At 50.6% G+C, this 20,683-nt stretch overlaps 1 protein-coding gene across 2 annotated transcripts in view; it reads left to right on the forward strand.

Annotated features, from left to right (window-relative positions):
- Window positions 1-5,502: 5,502 nt before the first annotated feature.
- Window positions 5,503-20,683, forward strand: part of PACSIN1 (protein kinase C and casein kinase substrate in neurons 1) — a 54,471-nt gene continuing 39,290 nt past the window's right edge. For both annotated transcript variants that reach the window (XM_059400062.1, XM_059400061.1), the window contains exon 1: window positions 5,503-5,676. The gene's annotated coding sequence lies outside the window, so the exon portion shown is untranslated. The remainder of the gene's footprint in view (window positions 5,677-20,683) is intronic.

The raw sequence follows: 20,683 nt of genomic DNA on the forward strand, positions 1-20,683 counted from the left end.
TGGAAGCAAGACCCCAGGCCCTCAGAGTGGAAAGCAGCCAAGCAGAGACCATGGGCTGAAGGGGGCGTTTTGCTGCAGGGAGCCTCATGGCCGTGCCCCTGCATGAACCTTATTGCTCCTTCAGGGGGTGTTTGCTTTGGAGGAAGTAGAACCTGGAACACAGTCCTGGGGTGGAGAGGAGCCCAGCCCTATAATTCAGGAGACCTAGGATTGAGACATGAGTCACTGACTCATGGAATCCTTGGGCAAATCACCTAGTCTCTCTGGGCCTGGAAGTTGGAAGCTTGACCCAATGGGGCCTCTCCAGTTACAAGATCTAGGTTTCAGAGCTGCCACTGAGATTAGGTTTCCTTCCTTTTTTTTTCTCTTCCTTTTTTTTTTTTTTTAAGATTTTATTTATTATTTGACGGAGAGAGACAGCGAGCACAAGGAGGGGGAGTGGCAGAGGGAGAAGCAGGCTCCCTCATGAGCAGGGAGCCTGACATGGCACTCCATTCCAGGACCCTGGGACCATGACCTGAGCTGAAGGCAGATGCTTAACCGACTGAGCCACCCAGGTGTCCCTGGGATTAGGTTCAATGCCAGCTCAGTCAAGGCTCCTTTGAAAAGTCTCATTCTCTCATTAACATAGAAGTTAAAGTAATACCAGATGTGTTAAGAGTCAAATGAGATAATGTATATGAGGGGCGCCTGGGTGGCTCAGTGGGTTGAGCTGCTGCCTTCGGCTCAGGTCATGATCCCAGGGTCCTGGAATCGAGTCCCACATCAGGCTCTCTGCTCGGCGGGGAGCCTGCTTCCCTCTCTATCTCTCTGCCTGCCTCTCTGTCTACTTGTGATCTCTGTCTGTCAAATAAACAAATAAAATCTTAAAAAAAAAAAAGAGAGAGATAATGTATATGAAATCCCTTGGAAAACTAAAAAAAACTAGAAAATGGTATTCACTTTGAGGCTGATAATGGTGAACTCTGCCCATTACCACATATTCAATGTAAAAGACTATTAGTGAACCACATCTCTGTATTGTTCAGGACACAGAAATTAAAAATCCAAGCCAAAACACAAAATATTTGTTGGGTGTCAAAGTTGATACCCAGCATCTGTTTAGGTAGTCTGCCTGCATTTAAGGTACAGTGCCACTAGGTGGCGATGGTGTCCAGGCCACTGGGCTGTGCTCCAGAGCAGAAACCCTACCGACCATCTGGAAGTCCTTTGCTGTACTTTGAGAGGGCTTGAATGGAGACCTCGGTTTCCTCATCTGTAAAATGGGGATAACAGCCTAAATGAGATCATGTAAAGTCTACCTGTGCACAGTAAGACCTCAGGAAGTGTTTGCTTCTTTCCTACTTAAGTGATTAAGAGCTTGGTTTTTTAACCAGACTGCCTGGGTTTGAATCCCAGCTCTGTTACTTACCAGCTGTGTGACCTTGGGCGAGTTACCTCACCTCTCTGAGCCTTCGTTTTTCCCTGTCTGTGAATGGGGCTGGTAATTGTACCTATATCTATAGTTAATATGCACGAAGGGCTTAGAAAGTGTCCAGTCCCAGAAGAGTGCTCTGAGTTTGCTGCTGTCTGTGTGTGTCCTAGGGCAAACCCTCTTTCATGCATAGCCTGGGTCCTAAATCTGGGCATCTCCCAAAATACAGTGCCTTGTCAAAACAATAGGTCTTCAGGGCATTTTTAACCCCTCTGGCATGAGTCATAACTAGAGAAAGCTACAATTCCAAGACTTCCAACACCCTGGTCTCTGGATCAGGGGCACAGCTGGCAACAGCCTCTGTCCACCAGGCAAGTGTTGGAAACCGATTTGCAAGTGTGAAGCCAGCTGGTGGGAAGATAAGGAGAGGGGAGAAGGGGCTGTGAGGCTGTTTTTCAAGTACTTTTGTCCATTGGGGTTGTCTTGCTTACCGTTGCACATGCTGTTGGCAGGCTGCTCAGAAAATAAATCATGGGCCACTGGGCCAATAGCTCCCTCTCCCCTCCCCCTTCTGTCCTGCCCCACCTCTGTGCAGGTTTTCGGGGGAGGTAGAGGCATCTGGTGACGACAGCACCTGACCAGAAGTCAGGAGACCTGTTTTTAGCCCAGCTCTGTCTCCAGTGTGCTGTGTGACCTTGACGAGTCACTTTTCCTCTCTGGGCTTCAGACTCCTGCTCTGCCCAAATTGGGACACACTCCCTGCCCTTCCTTTCCGATCAGGGATGTGGTGCATATAGAGAAACTCCTCCAAACCTCACCTCCTCCTTGAAGCCATCCATATTGGATGGAACAAAGGGGACTCCAAATCTTTCCCATCTCCCCTCCACCTCTCCCAGTGTTAATGGATCACTAATTCATTATTTGCTCCTTGATTTATTCCACAGGCTTGCTCAGTGCTGGTTTCTCCTCCTGTCTACATGACCTTTTTATCTTGTCTGCATTAGAAACTCATCTGGGGAGGGCTGTGGCTGCCTCCTGGCTCTGAGGGGCATGCAGAATCTAGCAGAGGAGATTAGCATGACCAAGGCATGGTTTTGGGGCTCTCAGTGAGGAGGAAGTTCCGATTGAATCCCAGATGGGTTGGAACTTAGTAGGACTGAGAAAAGTGAATTGTCGGGGAAACAAGAGATATGAGAAGTGCCTTGTGGAGCAAAATGGATAAAAGTCTTACTCTCTGGATGGGGCAGAGAGTAAGAGAGGGAGAGGGAGATGGAGGGGTCAGCTTTGAAGAGCATAAGTTTTGCAATCAGAAAATCTAGATAGAAGGAAACTAGTTCAATTTTAAGAAGCAGGGAAGTTCTGTATCAATTTCCAAAATAACATTTTATTTTGGTTTACACACGGACAGGTGTGTGTGTGCATGTGTTTTCTACTCTCATTTTTTTTCACTTGGGCATACCTCAACTCCAAAGGGAGTAAGCCCAGCTCGTCGGCTCCCTCACCTCCACACCCTTCCCTCCATCATCTGCCTGATCAGGTTTGTCTCTCTATTTTTCTCCCCACAGTTGCCCTCACTGGTTCCAGCTCCTGTGAACCTCCAGCCCCCCAGCCTTTCTTACCATCTGCCTGGGATATGCCTGTACCCTTCCCACTCTCGCCATCCAACACCAAATGCCTGAGCGCCGAGGGACACTGAGCATCTTTGATCAGTCCTGTGATCAGCGGTGATCCAGTCACTGCTTTTTCAAAATGTACCAGTCCTGGGCTCTATTCCGTCTGCGTCAAAGTCTCCCATGACACACTAGGCATGCTGATGTAGGGGAGGAGCGGGTATCAGATCTATCCATCCTAGAGTGCACTTTTAAGAGTGCTTGGGGAATTAGCCTCTTCACACTGAGAAAATTCTGTCCACCAGGGGAATTTCACAGCGCTGTGGAGACCCAAAGGGGAAAGATTTAGGAGTATGTGTAGTTAATGATAATAATCGATATGATTTATTGCACACCTATTATGTGCCAGGTATCAGGCTAGGTCCTTTACACCCTTTGCCTAATTCCAACAACCCTGCAAAGCAAGTGTAATTATCAAGGTAATAAAAACAACAAAATTCTCTGAGTACTTATGTGCTAAACAATTCGTCTTTGTTGTCTTGGGTAACATTCACACGACCTGTGAGGCAGGAGCTGTTGCTGTGTCCCTTTTCCAAATGAGGGAACCAAGGGAACCAAGGCACAGATCAATGAAATAAGCCGACCGTAGAGCATTAAGGAGGCTGAACCTCAGAGGGGTTAAGGAATATGTCCTTTTTAACCCAACAAACAAGCAACTGCGTGAATCTATGTTTTCCCCCCACAACATGCTCAAAACACCTCCTCCTGGCAATGAGAAACTCCAGGCTGACCAAGAACTTCTGGGTTGGGGAAGAGCATGGGATTTCCTAGTTCCAGACACGAGCACATCCCTTACACGGAGGCGGTCCAACACGGTCCAGGACCCCAGCCCTGCCATCTGCCAAATGTCTCCTGGCTTTGCTGGCCTGTCTCAGTAATCCTTCACTGCCTCTTGCTGCATCTTGCTCATCAGAATCCCAGCACCCTCATTGGAATGCTGCTTCCTTTGGGAAGCCTTCCTGGTTGGCCCTGAACCACAGCCCTTTGACCTTCTCTGGGACACTCCACTCCCTTGGTTGCCCTCTTCATCCTTACAGTGGGTGCTGTCATCTCACCTCCCTGACTAGGTATTGAGTACCTCTAGGCTCTATACGTAACATGCCATCAGCACTCAGAGAATTCTCACTGAATGAATAAACACTGGGTCATGAGTTTCCGGGCCTCTGGTGAGGAGGAGTGGGGGGTGGTGGTGGCAGGAAATATGTGTGGTTATCCCAGGTGCAGACAATAAAGAGTGGTGAGGTCTGTGGCAAAGGAGAGATGAAACTCTCCCTCCCTATCCGAGGGGCTTACAATCAAATTCGGCCACCCCCATTCCCCACTAATGTCCCGGACCTGATCGCCCTGCCAACGCTCTATCTTTCCCTTCCCCTGCCTTTATTGTCCTACTTTGTATGCACCATCTTAAAATATCGTATATATAAATATATAAATACATATTTTATATAATAAATACATTTATTATATTCAACATCTGTTTTCCTTCACAAAGGCCAACTATACCCCAGGGCAAAGATTTGGTCTGTTTTGTATTCTGCTGTAGCCCAGCCCGCCCAGGCACCTAAAAGACCCTTAGCAGACAGGCATTGCACAAATCATCAGCCGCTGGCAGGTATCTGCAGTGGAGAGAGCTGCCCCAGTCCCTCTGCAGGTTCCAGGCTCCCGGAAACACTCAGGGTTCAAGTCAAGGAGAGTGAAGGCCTTTGGGGGCAAGTCTCCCGCAGAGCCCCAAGGAAACGGCCTAGAAGGGTCTGTCTGGATGACAGCAGGTGCGGCAGGAACTAAGGCACGAGGATTAGTGGCTATCCCTTCTGGGGTTAATGGGGGCAATTCTGGGCGAAACTGATGTAGGGGGGAGGGGAGAGCGCGCCCCCCCCCCCCACCCACACCCACCACACACGGACCCGCTCGTACCAGAAGACGCAGGCTTGGGAGAGGCTAGAGACCGACAGACGGACTGTCAGACGGGGCCGAAGGAATGTCCCAGAAGGTGTGGAAAGGGCAGTGAGGGGAGTGGAGCGACACCCCCGCCCCTCCGCCCCCCCTTCCGGGGAGCGCTTGTAGGAGGGCTGGGGAGAGGAGGAAAGGCGGGGTGCACCCGGCGCCCGCCGGTCCGCCGCAGAGCCCCAGTGCCCTAGCCGGAAGCACCCCCGGGAGGCGGCCCGGGAATTGGGGGAGCCCCCCGCCCCCCACCCCAGGGGCGCCTGCTAAGCCGGGTGCTGCCTCCTCAGCAGCCTCGGCGCTTCCACCTGCGCAGGCACCGCGCCGCCCTGCGCCGAGCTGCCATTGGCTCGCTAAAAATGCCTCTCTAATCTGCGCCCATCTGTGCACGCCTCCCAACCGCCCCCCCCCCCCCCCCCCCCCCCCCCCCCCCACCCTCCGCCTCGTCGGCTCTGACCTTCCTCCTTCCCGCAGCCCCGGCGCGGTCCGGAGAGACGCGGTGGCGGCGGCGGCGGCGGCAGCGGAGGCGGCGGCAGCGGAGGCGGCGCAGCTTCCTCTTCCCCCGGGAAGTCGTCCGGGCTTGAGGCCGGCCCCTGACGCTCCGCTCTGCCCCGTGGCGCCACCGATGCTGCCGGGCGCATCTGCCCCCAGGTAGGGGGTTCTGACCCTGGGATCGCCGGGTGCGCAGGGAGCGGGGAGACGGTCCGGGAGTGCGTGTCTGCGGCGGGCACAGAGGCTGACGTCTCCCGGGAGCGCTGGGGAGGACCGGGCAGTTACCTGGAGAGAAGCGGGCGCGCGGCCGGGGCAGCTTTGCGGGCACCGGGGCTCGCAGGCATCCCCCAGGCGGTGCCAGGATGCCCCTGCGCCGGACCCCTTGGGAAAGGCAGCTAGCGGTGGAGGCCTTTACCCTGGGGAAAACGCAAGAATTGGGTTCCTTGGGACGAGTCTCTGGCCTGGGGCGGTCTGGGTCGCAGCGGGGGGGGGGGGGGGGTGCCGCTTGTACCAGCGTGGTGCGTAAGCTATTTATGGCTCAGAGTGGGCTGGAAGAAACACAGCAGTTGATGCGCTCTGTGCTCTGTCTGGTTTGCAATTAGAGACATATTTTTTTTGTCCCTCCACCATTCCTCTGTAGCTGGGATGGTGGGGGGGAGAGGAAAAGGAGGTGATGCTACATAGCCTGCAAATAAGCACAAGCCGTGGTCTTCCCGGCACCCTCCCCTCCTCACTCCCTAGGCGACTTGCTTTGGGTTGGAACTACCTCTTTCTCTTATTTTTGCCTTAGGAGGGCATGACAAGATTCAAAGGTCATCTGGGTGTGAAGGCTGCGCTGGCGAACCCCGGAGCCTGGCCAGACCCAGCTTCAAGCAGCAACCACTCCCTGCCCCCACAGCCCAGCTCTGCCCCCCTCCTTCAGGGACACATGTGGCTGCTTTTTTCTGGGCAAACCATAAATAACCCACATCCCCAGCTCCCCCGGGGTGCAAACAGCACTGTCTGTCCGCGATGTTGGAGGTGATGTTGGAGGTTCTGTCTCTTACCCACCTGACCTTCCTGTCACATGCAAATCACCACTCCCAAGCCGCCCCCTCCCTGAAGCTTCCCATAGCCAGGTGAGATACTTGCCTCCTGCCCTGCCTTCCTCGACCTAGTCTGCCTTGTGGTTTAGTTATTTATGTCCCTTCTGTCACCCTCTAGACCAGAAGTGCCTTCGGGGCAGGAATCTGTTTGATTCATTTCCATCATTGACCCTGAGCCTGACCAGGGTCTGGCACCAAGTGAGTGTTTGTGGAATGAGTGGATGGATGGGTTTGAACTCTGGGAGATAGCTGGTAACCTGCAGGTGGGGACTGAGCCTCCTCTTGGTATATGTGCTGCCGAAGCGAGCACCTGAGCCTCCTCTTGGGCTTTCTTTTCATTCCCCAGGGCCAAGATCCACCAAAGTCAGACAGTCCCATTAGGCCCTTTCTGGTCCTGCAACTGATGGACACCTACGGCATATGGGGATCAATGGCACAGTCCCAATGGCTCCGGAGGGTCTTTCTGGGCCCCTGGTTTGAGGTCTTGGCCTAAGCCAGGTTCGATGAAGGTCTGGTGAAGGTCTGGCTTTACTTAGGCCCCTGGGTTGACTGGCACTCTCTTCCTGGGGTGCTCAGATCAGACCGTGGGTGTCTGTCTCTGTCCCAGCACTTGGGAAAGTCCTGGTCAACATCAGGGCATCTGGGAAGGCCCCAGCTGGGCTGCCCTCAGCCTCTGGGGGTCCTCACGGTGAGCTTGGAGCAAATCTCACAAATACATTGGGGGCAGGGGAGGAAACCCAGCCAAAAGAACAGGCCAAGGATTCTGGGCTCTGTGAGAGACATTTAGCAGACCTTTCTCAGCCCTTGCTCCTTTGACAGCCATGCCAATGAGACATTTTCGAGATGTTCTTGTCCTGGCTTTATGGTGGCTGGGTGTGGGGGCGCGGGTAGATCGAGGCCCAGAGAAGGTCAGCAGCAGAGGCAGGGGTGACGCTTAGTTTCTGGCTCCAAGTCCAGTGCTCACTCCCTGGAGCTCGAGGGAGCTAGGGTGAGGCCTCGGAGTCAGGTCAAGGTGGGATTGTTCTAGAACCCAGAAGTTCCCCCTCTCTGGCTTTGTCTTGACCCCTACCTAATCATGGTACGAGGAAGAGAGTATGGAAGGGATGCTTCAGGGAGGAGGGGGAGGCAAATGGAGAATGGGTTGGTTAGTGCCTGCTGGGGGTCGGCCCTGGAGGGGTCTCCAGAAGAGGGTGTGGTAATAGCAGTAAAAACTAACAGCACATGTCATTTGTCACATGCCAGGTCCTGGTCCAACTATAACTCCTTCAGTCCTCACCATAGCCCGATGAAGTAGGTCCCGTTATTAGCCCCATTTTACCAATGAGGAGACTGAGGCACAGAGAAGTTATCTAAGATCACACAGTTGGTAAAAGTGGAGGAGCTAGGATTTGAACCTAGAACCCAGAGTCTGTGCTCTTCCCCTGTATTCCCTATTGTGAGAGCAAGAGGGCTATGGAGCTGCTGGCTGGGGCTTGCTGTCTCCAGGGAGATCCAGGTTTCAGGTGCACCGTGGCTCAAGTTCACAGATGGAGGGTGGGCTGCGCCCGATGGTGACTGTGGGTTGTGGCTGCGGAGAATAAGAATCCACATCAGTGAGCAGAAGTGGGACCTTTGTAGGACGCACACCTGACCCTGTGTCGCTCCCCTGCTTCGAGTCCTTCAGTGGCTCTCCATGGCCCTGAGGACAAAGGGCAGTCTCATTAATGTGGCCCTGTTGTCTTCCCCAAGTCTGGGTTTCCGCTTTCTTTTCCCCCTCCCTCTGCCCTCCAGCTGCTCTGAACTGCTCTCAGTTCCTCAAGTATGTCATGCTTCTCTCACCTGCAGACCAGCGCACAGGCTGTTCCCTGACTCGAACACACTCCCTCCTCCTCCCCTCCGTGTTCCTTCTCACCCTGGCTGGGGGCTGGGGGTTCGGACTGGACTTCTGTTCCTCCCAGAAGCTTCCTGACTTGGGCATCTTGCTCACCTCCCCTCACCCAGCACCCTCTGGGGCATTGGGATGTTGCCCCATCTTCCCACTTAAAGACTGTGAAGTTCAAGGGGGCAGGTCCGTGTTCTGTCCCCAGTGTCTCCAGTGACCCCAGCGCCTGGCACCGGGTTGCCCTAGCTCACTTGTAGTATGAATCAGTGCGCGTTGGTCCCTCACATCATCAGCCTCAGGACACATAAAGCATTTTTCTTCTCCTGATAGGAGTTGAGGAAACCACTCATGAATTTGCATATAGCCCCCCAGTAAGGATAGGCTTGTGGTAGAAAGCCCTCACTGGAGAAGTGAAACAGCCTATGGGCCTGGTGGGACAGGGGTGGGAGATTTCGCTGATCTGGGAGGAGTCCTCCCGCGGAAACAGGTGGGAGGGATGTGGGAGGAGTGAGTGTGGAGGAGGAATGCTTGATTGGATTTTACATTTTTCTGAAGTTTTTTGAAAAAAAGCTTTTATGTTCTTATTACCAAAGTAAGGTGTGCTTGTTGTGGAAAATTTAGAAAGTACTGGAAAGCCAAAAAAAAATCCATTAGCCAGCACCACACCCACCTGATGTAGGCACTTTGTGGTTGGTTTCCAGCCCTGGGTATTAGTAGACTGGGGCAGGAATGGGGGTGGGGTGGGGTGGGGTAGAAATGGGGGAGAGGGGAGCGGAGGTGGGGGGACAGGTAGGGTAGAAGGTGGAGGAAGGAGTGCAGGTGGGGAAGTGGTCCCTGAGCCTTGCCTGAGGTCAGCCAGGTGGGAAGCAGGCAGAACTCGGTGAAGGAAAATGTGGAGCTCCGAAACAGCCCCGACAGGCAACCTCAGGGGCCCACGGTGCACTCTGGAGCTAGATTGGCCCTCTGGAGCCAAACCTGGGAACTTGGGCCAGTCAGACCTCTAGACCTCTGCAGGCATCAGACACGGGGTCAGGGGAAGGACTTGCTCTCAGGCAGGTGGCTCTGGAGCAGGCTGCCACCTAAGGGTCATGTGCCCACATCACGCCCTCCCTCCTCCCCTCGCCAGCAGCTTGGGTGAGAGGTTTACCCTCAGAAAGAATAGGTGGGAAGGAACCTGCATGATGGGTCAGGGGAGATGTGCAGGAAGCTGGCCCCAGCTGGCTCTGAGGGGATGGGAACTCCAATGCCAGGGAAGTTGGTGGGGCCATCTCTGGGCGGAGAGTGTGCTGTGGGGGTAGGTGTGATGCTCCTGGAGACTTTTCTGGCTGGGAGGGGCAGCAGGCTGCCTCTGCTCTCTGGGCCTGGGGCAGAGGAGGCCCTCAGCCACTGTTTAAAAATCACTTGATATTAAAATGCTGGCTGGGGGATGTAGGAGGCTTACGGGATAAAATCGCAGTTATATCCCAGTTACGAGATAAAATACCCAGTTATATTTGACCTCAGATAAACAACGAATTTGTTTAGCATGAGCGTGTCCTAAATATTGCATGGAACGTACTTGCATAAGAATTTTATTTGCTGTTTATCTGAAAGCCACATTTAAGTAGGTGTCCTGTATTTTGAGATGCTAAAGCTGCCTACCCTAGACCAGGATGGGAAGGAAGAGAGAGAGACAGAGAGAGAAGAGGAGTGGGTGGTCCTAATTTTTTCTTCTTTGGTATTGTGGGAGGGGTCAGTGGATACTTGCCTGAAGTTGACAGTTAAAAAAAAAAATTAACCTGTCCATTTTTAGAAGTCAATGAGATATTTCAGATTTTGCATCTGTAAACCGTTTACTGTCTAGAGAATGAGTCTCCACTTGTGGATTTGGGTTCCCTAGGGTGGCTCAGAAATAAGAAAGAGTGCGCCCTCTCATTTGTGCAGGAGGGACAAAAGGAGAGTTGAGGATCCAGGGCGGAGTCCCTAAATAGTATTAGTTCATTTGAGAAATAAAAGCTTTCATCTTAATAAACCTCAGATGTGGCAGAGGGTGTGGGAAACTGGGAGAATAGGTTGGCACCGTCTTTCTGACATTAGTGACTGGAGCTGTGACCTGGCAATTTCTCCCACAGGTGCCATCTTCACAGAGTGCCGAAACAGCTGGGTGGGAATGGTCAGTGCAACAGAGCTATGTGTCCGGCAGGAGGGCTGGGACATAAATAGGACATCTCTAGCCGGGGCGATTTTAGGCAGCTGATCAGTTCTTTCATTTGGTCAGTGAGTCTCTCCACTGCCTGTCTCCTGTGTGCCAGGCACTGTTATAGATGCTGGGGGACGCTGAGAGAGAACAGATGGTCAGAATGTATGGGCAAGTGAAGGCAAGCGACTTGGTGGAATGATGTGTTTCATATGATCCCATTTAAAAAATGTACGTATGTGTCTGTGTGTGCTTATCACATAAAGATGTTTAGAAGGCTGCCTATCTGATTTTTATTCCAGCTTACCTCTGCGGGCAGGTGGCAGGAGGCTCAGTGCCAGAAAGGATGGGGGATATTTCCTTCTTCTTTCAGACATCCTGTGCAGTTTGCGTTTTATACAGCAAATGTCATCCCTCATAAAAACATCATTGGGGTGCCTGGGTGGCTGAATTAAAGCCTCTGCCTTTGGCTCAGGTCATGATCCCAGGGTCCTGGAATTGGGCCGCATCGGACTCTCTACTTGGCAGGGAGTCTGCTTTCTTTTCTCTCTCTCTGCCTGCCTCTCTACCTACTTGTGATCCCTGTCTGTCAAATAAATAAAATTTTTAAAAATTTTAAAAAAATCATTAAAATTACACTTGATAATAGCTAGGATTTTTCTTAGAAGTCTTAAAAAGGTGAGCATTTAAATTGCTTTCCTCTGGAATGCCTGGGTGACTCAGTCGGTTAAGTGTCTGTTTTTGGCTCTGGTCATGATCTCGGGTTCTGGGATCGAGCTCCACATCGGGCTCCCTGCTCAGTGGGGAACCTGCTTGTCCTTCTCCCCGTGGCCCTCCCCCTTCTTGTGCTCTCTCCCTCTCTCTCAAATAAAGAAATAAAATAAATTTTGAAAAGATAAAAAAAATTTTAAAAATGGCTTTCCTCTTAGTTTGATGGTATCTGACTTAGAGGCTGCCACTTGGGATTATATATTGATTTGTGGCTGGTTTTGAACTGCTCCCCGCATGGGTTTCTCTCTCCTCTCCTTCCTTGAGTTCCTGGGCTGGATGAGACCTGGCGGGATGGGCATGTGGGTGAGGTAAGTCTGGGTACCAGGAAGGCAGAAGCCAAGTCTCCGTGTAACTGGTGATTGGGTGCCCACAGTGTGTGTGGTACTGAGGTGTCTTGGGTTGGGGGGCCCCACAAAGGAGGAAGATGGGCCCTGGACAGCAAAGCTAGGGGACCCCTGGGGGCCTGAAGTCCACTGACATTGGCCAGGCACAGTTTTGTTTTTGAACTCCTATTTCGTTTTCCTCAGTAATGTTATGAGGTTATCCCCATTTTGCAGCTGTGGAAACTGAGGTCAAGTGACTTGCCTGAGGTTAAACTGCAGGTAAGTGACTGAGGCAGGATTCACACCCATGCAGTCTGGACCCAGAGACTCTGCTCTTTTTTTATTTTTATTTTTTTAAAGATTTTATTTTTAAGATTTTATTTATTAACTTGACAGAGATCACAAGTAGACAAGCAGCAGGCAGAAGGAGAGGGGGAAGCAGGCTCCCCGCTGAGCAGGGAACCCAATGTCGGGCTGGATCCCAGGACCCTGGGATCATGACCTGAGCTGAAGGCAGAGGCTTAACCCACTGAGTCACCCAGATGCCCCTCTGTTCTTCTTTTTTTTTTTTTTTAAGATTTTATTTATTTATTTATTTTAGAGCATGGGGAGGGGCAGAGGAAAAGGGAGAGAATCCCAAGCAGACACCTTGCTGAACGTGGAGCCTGATGTGGGGTTTGATCTCACCACCCTGAGCCAAAACCAAGAGTTGGACGCTTAACTGACTGAGCCACCCAGGCATCCCTAAAGGCTCTGCTCTTTTCCTCTATGCCACGACACCTCTCGTTAGGGAGCACAGATAGACATGCTAGTGAAGCCTGAACGTGGTTGACCATGGAAGGTCTTCTTCGGGTAGATCTGGAAGAAAAGGATGGTAGATTTGGAAAGTGCCTTCAAGGCAAAGTGACAACAGGGACAAAGATGCAGAGGTGGGAGCGTAAGCGGTAGACTGTAGGGTCTGGGGAGGAAATCAGTGCAGGAACCTGAGGGAGGAAGTGACAGATGAGTCTGGGGGGGCAGATGCCAAATACGTTAAGCTATTGGCCTCCTTGAACTTTCCGGAAGAGGTAGACTTGTGTCCCTCAGCCCCCTACTGTCCTGGCTGGCCCTCCTCCGAGGCTATACACCCTATCCCTGGTCTGCCTGGGTCCAGCCTTTGACCACTGAAGAAGGAGAGAGAGATAGCTGAGGCAGAGCAAGAACACGGGTCCGGGAACAGGGGGGCCCGGGATGAGATCCTGGAGGGGCCTTGGGCCATTCGGCACCTTGCCTGGGACTCAGTTTCCTCTTCTGTTTTTTAATTTTGAAACTTTCTCTTATGGTGGGGGTGTACCCGGGTGGCTCAGTCATTAAGCGTCTTCCTTCAGCTCAGGTCATGATCCCAGAGTCTTGGGATCGAGCCCCGCATCGGGCTCCCTGCTCAGCCTGCTTCTTCCTTTCTCTCTGCCTGCCGCTCCCTCTGCTTGTGCTCTCTGTCTGTCAAATAGATAAATAAAATCTTAAAAAAACACTTTCTATTGGAAAATACAAGCCTTTGCAGAAATAGAGAGAGTATGATAATGTGCTAATGTACCTACCATTCAGCTTCAACTTCTCCCAGCTCAGGGCCAGTCTTGTTCTATTTCTGCCCCTACCTCTGCCCCCTCCCAATTTGGACCAAATCCCGGACATCATTTCATCACAAATACATCAAGATGTGTCTCGAAAAGATAAGGACTTTTCCTAACATAACCACAATGCCATTATTCTACCTAAGAAGAAACTATACCTTTATAGTGTCGTATATCCACCGAGTGTTACAGACGTGTCTTCATTTTGTTTTGTCTTATTTTGGTTTTTTGCACGTAGTTTGACTCAGGCTGCAAATAAGGGCCACACATTGTGACTGGTTGATGTGTGTCTTGGTCTCTCTTAGTCGATAATTTCCCTCTTCAACTTCTCCTCTGTTCACGGCAGTTGATCTGTTGGAGAAATCAGATTGTTTGTCCTGTAGAATTTCCTGCAGTCTGGATTTTGTTGATTGTATTGATTGTATCCCCAGGGTGTAGTTTAACACATCCCTCTGTCCCCTCTGTAAATTGGGTAGTCTGCTGCATCTGTCTTCTGACTCCCCGTGATGCAGTCATCAGGAAACCTTCCTGACTTTACCTTCATGACACCCAGAATCCAACCTCTGCTCCCCATGTCCATTGCTGCCCTCCCTTCTGAGCCTGACCATCGCTTTCCTGCCTTATTGCAGCAGCCTCTACCAGGTCTCCCTGCCTCCCTCTTTGTCCTAGCAGCCAAAGAGACTCTTAAAACCTCAATCAGATCCATCCCTCCTCTGCTCAAAACTTCAAGGACTCCCTTGTCTTTGGAAGAAAACCCAAAGTCCTATAAAAGGTCCTGTAATGGCCTTCAAAGCCCTGGGTGACCTAGCTACACAGTTCTTCTGACCTCATCTCACACCACTCCTTCCTCAGTCACTTCCCGGCCATTTTTTGGATGTATTGGATATCCCCTGCCTCAGGGCCTTTGCATGGCCATTCTCGGGGAAGTGCCTAGTTGGAGAGGTGAGCATGGCTCATGATGTTCACATCTCTGCCCGTGTCACCTCCTCAGAGAGGCCTTCCCAGAGCATTTCACCTAAAATAGCTGCTGTTAACTGATGAATTATTGAACTTTACATCTGAAACTAAAGATGTACTATATACTGGCTAATTGAATTAAAGTTAAAAAAAAAAAACCACACACACGCTGCTGTTATTCTCTATTCCCCACCCCTGCTTTAGTTTCCTTCTTAACACTTGCCCATCTTTGATGTTACAGTCTTGTTGCTTCCCCCCACCCCCACCTATCTGTGAGCTTGGTGAGGGCGGGGCAGCAGGATGCAGAGGTCCCCTTTCACTCAGGTGGCTCTCAAGTCAGCTCCTCTCTTTTCAGCATTTCCTGGAAAATAAAACAATGCTTCAGAGTTTACAAAATACTTCCTGTCCTAGGTCAGATGCTGGGAAGCATAACCCAAGACAAGGATTCCTGGGCAAGTGATTTACTGCAGGGAAGCCTGCAGGAGGGAGGGAGGGTGTCTGCAGGGCAGGGAAGGTGTGCCTTGAGAGGGGGAAGCAAGTGCTGGGGAGGGCCCCTGCCTGGAGGCTTAGGCCAGGCTTCTTGGCTCGGCTTACCAGACAGTCACTGGCTGCCCCCAACCCTGGGAGGAAGGCATAACCTCCCAGGCATCTTGGGTGAGGCTGCCAACTCTCAGGAGTGGGTGGGTGGTGGTACAGGGCCTCCGGCACCCCTCCCCCACTTTCTTCGATCCATTTGCTGCTCTGAGTCTGGCCATCAGCTGAGAGGGAGGGGTTTATTATTTATTTATTTATTTATTCTTTTTTTTTTAAATTTTTATTTTTTAAGATTTTATTAAAGAGTGAGAGTGAGAAAGCAAGGGACAGCATGAGCAGAAGGGGAAGGGGAGGAGCAGAGGAAGAGAGAAGCAGGCTCCCCACTGAGCAGGGAGCCTGCTGCTGGATCCCAGGACCCCAGGACCCCAGGATCATGACCTGAGCCTAAGGCAGATGCCTAACTGACTGAGCCACCCAGGCGCCCCGAGTTCTTGGTCATGACCGGTATTCTGTGTCATCGATGAAGAAGCCCAGGTTTCTGGGGGGCAGGACGGTAGAATGACTTGCCTGATGTGGCACAGCCAGGAAGGGGCAGATCTGGGATTTGAACTTCTGTTCTTCCTTGAGTCAGTCTTGGTGGCTTCGGGTTCCTAACATTCCTCTGATACATTCATTGAGCAAATAGGTATCCCGTGACGTGTGCTGTACTGAACGGGGTCCGCTGGCCGTTCTGGGGCGAGTGACCGTCCACACCCTGCTTACCCTCGGGGAGCCCTGAGCTTCAACCTTCTGTAATGACAACACGCAGCACCTGTGGGACACTTTGTGCGCCAGGCACTGTGCTAGATGTCCCCCCCATGTGGGTTAGCACATGGCAGCCTTACAGCACCCCATGTGGGTAAGCTGAGGCTGCAGAGGGGCTTAAGACTTTGGGCTAGGGTCTCTGGTGACTGCGTGGTGTAGCTGGGATTCACACTGGGTCTAAACACAGCTCTCCCCACTACCACCTGCCCTGCCCTGGCCCCACCCACAGTGGGCTATCTGGTGTCACCTCTATCAGCAGCTCCATCGGACACCAGGCTGCTACCCTGTCCTGCTCCCCAAGTGTTGGGTGACCAGCTGCCATCTCACCTGCCCCACTTGGCCAGGTCCCAGACAGGGCACCTTGATGGGAGGTCTCCCCTACCCTAGGGCCCTGGATTCCTGCCTCTGCCCCTTCCCCCAGCCCTTTTATCACTGGCACTGACTGGTGGGGTGGGCCCTTGGACCAGCGTCAGCCAGCCTGGGCATTGGGGGCCCCTCCCCCTCACACCAGCTGGCCTGATAAGCTGCAAAGCTGGCTTGGCCTGGGTGCCCCTGAACGGCGCTGGGGGGGGGGGGGGCAAATCACAGCGGGCTTCCTTTGCGCCTCATCACTCCCCAAACAGGGTCCAGACGAGGTAGAAATCAAGTCGCAACACTGCATTAGGTTGTAAGGCTGGGGAGGGTCCCCTCCACCCCGCCTTGGGGATGGGGGTCTGGGACGCAGTAGAATGCGGTTGGGGCGGACCCGATTCCTGAGATCCCTGCTGCCCCAGGACTCTTTTCTATCCCATCCCCAGGTTGCTCTGTACTACTGCTCAGCTGAGCTGGGTGCCAGCGGTCAGGCTCTTTCCCAGTTTTAGGCCTCGAGGCTTCCCTCAGGGGCTACACCCAGGAGGGGTCTGTGCCTCCTTGGCAAGAACTCCAGGAATATTTGTGCTAATTCTGGACACGGAATAGCATGCAAAGCACATGGAAAGAAGCCCATTGCCCTGCTGGTGTGGCTGGTGGAGAAGTTACTCGGCCCACAGCCTGGCCTGGATGCTGGAGTGCTCTGGTCTGCAGGGGAGTAAGATGCTCCCCACAATGGCTGCAGGGGTGCAGGGAAGGGGGGAGCCCTGAGAGCTGTGGCCACCCCAGCCTTCCTGCAAGTTAACATCTGATTTCCATCATCTTTTCCTCCTCACCAGATGGTGATTTTCTAATTTGATCATTTTGTTTGCATTAGCTAGACTTCTGTAAAGAACTTTCCCTCTTCATTTATTCTGTTATTTTGAAATATGGTATGTATATTAGGATGAAGGCTTGATTCTTTCCCTTTATTTATCAGTTTTAAAAAGAAATGAGTTGGGGGAGTGCCTGGGTGGCTCAGTCAGTTAAGGATCTGCCTTTGGCTCAGGTCATGAGTCCAGGGTCCTGGGATCAAGCCCTGCAACAGGCTCCCTGCTCAGTAGGGAGTCTGATTCTCCCTCTCCCTCTCTGCCCCTCCTCCCACCCCCCTGGGCTTTCTCTCTCTCTTTCTCAAATAAATTAACAAAATCTTTTTAAAAAATGAGTTGGTGCTCTAGCAACTTCCAAAGGTGAACAGTGAGTATTTTTCCCATTTTAAAATACAAAAGTATATAAAATAGGTTGTACATTTTAACAAATCAATATAAAGCCAATATCCAAGTTGCTACCATGTAGGTCAAAACCTGAGAATGACTCTAGTTGCAGAAGCCCCCCAATGCCCTTCTCCCCCACTGGTCCTCCCTCCCAGAGGGACCCACTATCCTGATTAGTGTTATTAACTGCTTTATTTTTGGCTTTACGATGTAAGTAGGCATCCAGAACCAAATAGTTCTGTCTTTGAATTTTAATTAATAAAATTACTATTCTTTAATAGTTGGGTTTTTTTTCTTTCTCTTTTTCTTTTAAAGATTTTATTCATTTATTTAACAGACATAGAGCATGAGTTGGGGGAGGTGCAGAGAGGGAGAAGCAGGCTCCCTGCTGAGCAGGGAGTCCAATGCAGGGCTTGGTCCCAGGACCTTGGGATCATGACTTGAGCCAAAGGCAGATACTCAACCAACAGAGCCACCCAGGTGCCCCTGGCTGTTTTTATCAATTAGCATTTTCTTTTTACCATGCATCTAGAGTGTTCTTTGTAGTAGTCATTCTTTCATTTTTTTTCCTTGTTGTATAGCGTTCTGTATGTGAACAGACCCTTATCCAGGCTAGCATTTACATAATCAAGGTTGTTTCTGATTTGTGGCTATCGTGAAGATTGCTGCTCTGAATGTTCTCTGAATAAATCACTCATGCTCCTTTTTTTTTTAATTTAAAGATATTTATTTATTTATTTATTTGAGAGAGAATGAGAGAGAGGGAGAGAAGGAGAACACAGAGGGAGAAGCAGACTCCTGGCCGAGGAGAGAGCCTGATGCGGGGCTCTATCCCCGGACCCCAAGACCATGACCCGAGACGAAGGCAGATGCTTAATCAGCTGAACCACCCAAGGCGTCCCTGCACTCATGCGATTCTGCAGGGTATATACCTAGGCTGGGTCATGGGGTCTATCTTCAAACTTACTGGATAGGGCTAAACAGTTACCCAAAGTGGTTCTACCAGTCTTCACACATACAAGCAGCATGTGCTAGATCTCCATGCCCCACATTCTTTTTTTTTTTTTTTTAAGATTTTATTTATTTATTTGAGAGAGAAACAGAGAGAGTGAGTGAGCGAGCATGAGAGGGGAGAGGTCAGAGGGAGAAGCAGACTCCCCACTGAGCAGGGAGCTCCATGTGGGACTCGATGCTGGGATTCCAGGATCATGACCTGAGCCAAAGGCAGACGCTTAACCAACTGAGCCACCCAGGCACCCGGTGCTCCACATTCTTGTAGACATTTGGTTATGAACAGACTTTTAAAGCTATTTTTTATTTTGATTTTAATTATAATTATGGATTTTTATAAACTTGATGAGTTACAGTCCTTGTATTCGTTACCCTCAATGATGCTTAAGTTGTCCCACCTTTGGCCAGTGGGAGCCTCTTTTCACACAAGTGAACTGGTGCTTGGAAGTGTCCTTGCTTTCTGGGATGAAGATGTTCTAGGCTCCTCAGAGCTGCAATCAGACATTTCTTCAGGGAGCTCTGGGTCATTATATATATATATATATATATATATATATATATATATATACATACACACATATATAGGTGTATACACACACACATATATTTTTTAAATTGCAATATAATTCTATATCCTAATTTCATCCCTTTTAAAATGTACAGTTTGGGGGCACCTGGGTGGCTCAGTCGTTAAGCGTCTCCCTTCAGCTCAGGTCATGATCTCAGGGTCCTGGGATCAAGCCTCATGTCAGGTTCTCTGCTCAGTGGGGAGCCTGCTTCTCTCTCTGCCTCTGCTGCTCCCCCTGCTTGTGCACTCTCTCTCTCCAATAAATAAATAAAATTTTAAACAAAAATAAAATGTACAATTCAGTGGCTTTTAGCACATTCACAAAGTTGTGCAGCATCACCGCTGTCTAATTCCAGAACATTCCATCACTCCAGAAAGAAACTGCATACCCTTGAGCACTTATTCCTCAAGCTCCGGGCAACCGGCTATCTCCTCTCTGTCTCCATAAATCCACCGATTCTGAATAATGAATGCCTAGACAGTAAGTGGACTCACACGAGATGTTTCTGATTGGCTTCTTTCATTTAGCGTACTGTTTCTTTCTTTCTTTCTTTTTTTTTTTTTTTTAAGATTTTATTTATTTGACAGAGACAGAGATCACAAGTGGGCAGAGTGGTAGGCAGAGAGAGAAAGGGAAGCAGGCTCCCTGCTGAGCAGTGAGCCGGTCCTGGGATTTGATCCTGGGACCCTGAGATCATGACCTGAACTGAAGGCAGAGGCTTGACCTACTGAGCCACTCAGGCACCCCCAGTGTACTGTTTCTAAGGGTCATGCATATTGTAGCCTGGGTCAAGACTTCCTTTTTATGATTGGATAATATTCCATCGTACGGCTATCCACATTTTATTTTTAAAGATTTTATTTGTTTATTTGACAACAGAGATCACAAGTACGCAGAGAGGCAGGCAGAGAGAGAGGAGGAAGCAGGCTGCCTGCCGAGCAGAGAGCCCAATGCGGGACTCGATCCCAGGACCCTGGGATCATGACCTGAGCCGAAGGCAGAGGCTTTAACCCACTGAACCACGCAGGTGCCCCTGGCTATCCACTTTTTAGCCACGCATCCAGTAATGGACATTTGGACAATCCACCTATTGGTTGTTATGAATAATGCTTCTAGGAGCATTTACGTACAGGCGGACATAGGCTTTCATTTCTCTTGGATCTATACCCAGAGTCACATGGTAAATCTACCTGTAACTTCTTGAGGGTCTGCCAACCTGTTGCGCAGACATTTCACAGGAAACATTTCCTATGAAATGTTCGCATTCCACCAGCAGGTGCACATTTCCACGGGCAGGGAATGAACGATCCAGTTTCTTCTCATCCTTCCCATCTTTTTGATCAGAGCCATCTATTGTCCATCTTTTTTTTTTTTTTAAGATTTTATTTATTTATTTGACAGACAGATCACAAGTAGGCAGAGAGGCAGGCAGGAAGAGAGAGGAGGAAGCAGGCTCCCTGCTGAGCAGAGAGCCCAATGCGGGGCTCGATCCCAGGACCCTGAGATCATTACCAGAGCTGAAGGCAGAGGCTTTACCCCACTGAGCCATCCAGGCGCCCCTAATGTCCATCTTTTTGATCATGGCTGTCCTTGTGGCTGTAAGGTGACATCTTCTTGTGGTTGTGATGGGCATTTTCCTAATGACAAAGGATGTTGAGCGCCTTCTCCTGAGCTTATTGGCCTTTTGTATATCTTTGGAGAAATGTCTTTTCACATCCTTCCCCAATTTTTAATTGGTTACTTTTGTCTTTTTATTGATGAGTTTTTATAGTTCTTTATATATTCTAGATATGAGACACTTATCAGATATATGACTTGCAAATTTTTTTACTCATTTCTGTGATTTGCCTTTTCTCCATGGATC

Source organism: Mustela nigripes, chromosome 5, assembly GCF_022355385.1.
Source record: "Mustela nigripes isolate SB6536 chromosome 5, MUSNIG.SB6536, whole genome shotgun sequence".
Taxonomy (NCBI): domain Eukaryota; kingdom Metazoa; phylum Chordata; class Mammalia; order Carnivora; family Mustelidae; genus Mustela; species Mustela nigripes.